Below are 5,339 nucleotides of genomic sequence, written 5' to 3'. Positions count from 1 at the left end.
GGGATTGCCCCGACATCGGACTGAAGTCCGGAAACATATAAACTACATCAGGCTAACCCCGACATAGGGCTTACCCCAGCATACTCTACTACTTAAACGGGTCGACCTTGGTGCCTTAGACTCGTTCCTACTGGAAGAAAACTCACCTTGCACTGCTGAAGCTCTTGTTGATACCCTCCTGACTACTATCTGACAACTCTCCGAACCGCTGCTCCTCTAGCTCTCCGAGCTACCAATACCAATATAACACTCAGTCCTAAACTGTCCTCTATAAGTCAAACTAAGTCAACTCTGGTCAACTTCCTTCTCAAGGTCAAGGTCCTGGTCAAAGTCAACCTTCCAGTTTAATCGTACTCGCCGAGTCGGCCTAATAACTCGCCGAGTTCCTAAACTCAGAAATTCTACAACTTGCGACTCGACTCGCCAAGTCACCCCATGACTCGTTGAGTCCTTCAATCTCCGTGTCCTAGTCCTGTCCAACCCACTGAGTCACCACTCAACTCACTGATCTGACTCATGACCAGAAGAGATTAGGGTTTGCGACCCGACTCGCCGAGTCCATGAACTGAATCGCCGAGTCCACCTCGTTTCATCTTCATTTAGTCGGTTATAGTCCATTTTATTGCTTCCAACTCATAGATCTGGAATCCTAATGCTAGCATTACACGTAAAGTTGTTAACTTTACGTGAACGCAAGGTGCTATGAAGCTAGAACACCTAATCCAAGCCAAAATGAAGGTCTAAGCCATAAAATGAAACCCTAGCTGGATAAAGCTGGCAAACCTGGGCTCCTAAAGCTCAAGAGTGCTCAGATCTCTGCTTGGGACGTCCTTGTCCAAGAGATCAAACTCCATGGACCAAAACTCTCACAAAAGGGACATAAGGAGGTCTATGAAACCATAGGTCAAGGTAGGAACTTGATTACCAGAAAATGGTAAGGATGAGGTGCTACTTCTGGATCTACAAATTCTCCTTGAATCTTCCAACTCCTTCTCCTTCTTGTAGTCTTCAAGAGTTTCTAACATTACTCACAAATGGCTCACAAACTCAAGGAGAACACTAGGGTTTTGGGAGTTAGGTTCTGGAAAATGGAGGCTACAAATGAAACCATAAAGAGGAGGATATGATGCTTAAATAAGGCACCAAGTCCCGAAATTAGGGTTTCCCAACCCAGACCTGACTCGCCGAGTCAATCCCCCGACTCGCCGAGTCGGCCACTAAACCTGTGACACAGAAACCGCTCCGACTCGTTGAGTTCCTCCTTGAACTCGACTAGTCTACCCTTTGACTTATAGCTTTCATTTCCTTTCTTGGTGCTGCTGGATTAGGGGTGTTACAACTCTCCCCCACTTATTCAAGACTTCATCCTCGAAGTTTGCTACGGCCAACTATCCTACAATCTGCTCACCACATCCCCGTTCAGTGAGTACATCTTGTACTGGGTCCGGTCCTCGCGGAATCACTTCCATTGACCTTCCGTTCGGCTATTCAGCTAAAACTAGTCCTTGCAAATAGAAATCTCATGAGCACTCGACTCACCAACAACCTTGAAAACACAGCTCTTACCCAACCGACAATCCCTTCGGTACTCTCCGAGTACTTATTTTGGATATCCTAGGGGTTTCATCCCCTTTACGCTGGCCTTCCCAAAGCGTCTTCCTGCACACAACTAAAACCTTTTTTTCCTCTATGAAGGGCAAGGTTGTAGAACTCGTTACTCGGTACCTGCTCGGCCGACTACCGAGTAGCGAGTACTCGGGAGTACTCGGGGAGTACTCGGATTTGGTAATTCATGTAGTAACAGTTTTAGGGAAATTATATATGTTAAAATCATAAGTTAAAATCATAAGTTGATTGAAATATATAACAAAATTAGATACATGTGAAAACACAAATACTAAAAAAAACAAATAATGGTCTCACTTCGTGAATAATTACTAAAAATTTAAGATATATATGTAGTAATAATCACATGTGTGTATGTTAAATAATAAATCATTAAGTATATTATACATATTAATCACCGAGTTGACTGAGTTTTACAACATTGCTTAGTTCAGTAAGGGGCCGATCGGGGAGTACTCGGGATTCTGTAACTCGCCTCGGCAAGGGGCCGAGTAGCGAGTACTCGGAGGAGTATTCGGCCAACTCGATGAGTTTTACAACACTGGTGAAGGGTATACCTTCCGCTGTGTCTAACTGGTCATTTTACTGCTACTTGCTAAATGCTTCCTCATATTACATCTCAGTGCTGAGCACCCAACTCAGCGAATGGATCAGATAATCCTTCGAGTAAAGGGTTCATCCCTGTAATGGTTAGAATCGTACGAGAGCTATGCGACAAGGTCAAACCCTTCCCTTTGGGATTATCTAACCCTGCTGTGAAAGGCGTAACACTTCTCGGTCAACTGGCTATCCCACACAAAACTTCTCTTATTATTATTGCCCCTGACTGGAAATTTTGATGTCTCATATCCACCTACCGGATGAAATGAGACCACCGTGGTCCCAACTACTTTCCATTAACTGAGTTACCGGACTCCCACCGATTGCTAAACCCAAGCCCAAACGCTCAGTCGCTCCCAGCGACATCCGAACGAAACTTCGACTATCTTGAACTGCTCTATCTACCCTGCCACTCTGTCTCCCTGAGCCTTGGGATCCTCAACCCCTTAACTTTACTCTAAGGCCTCTACTAGGTCTCACCTGCGCTGCTAAAATCTCACGGGCCTTGCCCACAGGTCTCACCCAAACTATATCTTATAGCGGCTTTCCCTCAAGTCTTACTTGTTATGCTGCTATCGCAAGGGCCTTGCCCACAGGTCCTATCCAAACCATACTACTGAGCGACTCTACCCCCGGTCTCACCTATCTAGGGGTACGCGGGTCCTAAACCATCCTGAATCCTCAATGAACTATCCTTTCTCGATCTATATCATGCTGACTAGGAGATATGTGTTGGATTAGTGTCTAAGTCCATAACTATAATTGGTATGTACTTGACCCGACTCGGCATGGTCCATTTGGGTTGCATGGCATCAAAACATTTGGATGGACCGTTTATGAGGAGAGGAAATTTGTGACATATTAATATATTACAAGTTTAAATATATTAATATGAAATCATGTTATTTAATTAGTATTGATCAAGAATTAATTTGTACTTAATTTAGTGATAAAAAAGAGACTAATTAAATATATGGGGATTGATTGTGTAAATCATTCATTCTTATATATGTGGGCTTATGATCCATGATTCCTTATCTTGGGTTTAACCCATGTGGCGATCCATGGATACTCCATGGAGGTTAAAACCCATGGAGCATAAGGAATGGGTAAAGTCATGGGTTACATGGTGTAACCATAATGTGCACACTATATAAGAACCCCTTTAGTTCAAGAAATTGGCACTAGTGATACATATGTGAGAGGGCTAGCCGATTTGAACATGTATGTATGCTTCTCTTGGTTATTCCATGTGTTGGTGATGTTGTGTGAATCATTTGAGGTGTCACACTTGGGGCATTAGGCTCTCGAGCTTCATGGAGTCAAGCTACATCAACAAGGTATGTATTTCTATCTAGTTTATTACGCAAGTATCAATGTTTTGTATGCTAGCTAGGGTAATACCTTGGAATATTCATATTTGCATGTATAATAGAGAAAACATAGATCCAAGGTATTTAGGATTGCATGTACACTTAGGAGTGTTAGAATGCTCAAAACCCAACAATGGTATCAGAGCCTAGGCTTGTTTTCAATTATACTTGATGCAAACTTGTTTTTTTCAAAGCTGAAATTGTCCAGACCATAAAACTCGATGATTTTATGCAAAAAACTTGACGATTTCATCATTTTGGTCATGAACTCGCGGAGTTCCTCAAAGAACTCGACGAGTTTTAGGTGCTGACAGCTTGTTGTTTGATGTTTTTGGCTGTAATTGGACTAGGAACATTACCCTAAGCTGTCTTTCAACTTCAAAACCTGTCTTTGATGTGGGAATGTTCATGCTAATCTAATTTCAAAGATAATTGTCAATAGATTCACATTTTGTATTAGTTTAATGTTTGGGCTAATTACATGAAAAAAATTTGATTGAATTATCTTGTTCTTATGAGTTGCTTAGATTAATATGAATGTTATGTGAAATTGTTGTTTTCAATCCAAATTAATCTAAGAGTTGATTCTAAAATGTGTTTTTTTTTTTTGTAACTTGTCCTCAGGTTATATGAAAAGTCACATTTAAGATTAATAAAACTCATAAAGTTTTCCATAAGTTATGGATAAGGAAAGGTCACATTTTTTTATTAGTTTAAAGTCTTTCATAACTTGTCCTCAAGTTTTGGAAATTGAAGAGTTTTTTGAATTAAAACTACTTTAAACACATAAGTTATGGAATTGAAAAGTTTTTGAATAATTCAAAACTTGCTCTCAAGTTTTGGAATTTGAAAAGTTTTCTTTCATGAATATTTTAATTCCAAATTAAGCCCTTAGGATTTTAAAAGTTAAAATTCAACCCTTATACTTTATAATATTATAAGTTAATTATATATATATATATATATATATATATATATATATATGTATGTATGTATGTATGTATGTATGTATAAGAGCAAGTTGTGTTACCATTAGTAGGCCTCATTCACGAAGCCGATCTATAAGAGGGGGGGGGGGGGGTATAAGGTTGCTGCCTATAAAATGGCAGTTTAATGGGTGTCCACTCTCACCCACCGCTTCCTTGACTAGTGGAGGGTTGTTAGCCGAACGGGTAGGATAATGACTATAATTCTCCTTTCATTAAAAGTATTAATGATAAATATAAAGTAACTAAATGTTTTTATAATTCTCAATCTTAATTACTATAGGAAAATGTGAATAAGGTACTAATCCATGAAATTACACTTTGCACTTTGCTTAAGTCGGTTAGTGGAGCGTGTGTGGTTAACCGGCACACTAGCTTGATTTAACAAGGTAGGAAAATGGTAACTTAATATTTATCATAGTATAGGTGGAGCGCGTGTGGTTAACCAGCACATCGATTAAGAGGTAAATATTAAGGGTACCAAGTAATTTGCATGGTTACTTCACACCTTGTTTTGTGATCCTCGGCATCCCAGTCACAAAACCTGAAGGGCACACTCGAGATTGAAACATGCCATTGAACAGTTCAATGAATCTCAAAAGATCTAGGAGTTTCAAATCCAATTAAAAACCAAATAATTTATTTCATTTTTCAAATCCAATTAAAAACCAAATAATTTATAATTTCTAGTATATTAATATGAAATCATGTTATTTAATTAGTATTGATGAAGAATAAATTTGGACTTAATTTA

The sequence above is a fragment of the Lactuca saligna genome, chromosome 3 (assembly GCF_052625555.1).
Source record: "Lactuca saligna cultivar CGN05327 chromosome 3, ASM5262555v1, whole genome shotgun sequence".
Classification (NCBI taxonomy): domain Eukaryota; kingdom Viridiplantae; phylum Streptophyta; class Magnoliopsida; order Asterales; family Asteraceae; genus Lactuca; species Lactuca saligna.
This window is presented reverse-complemented; position numbering follows the sequence as displayed.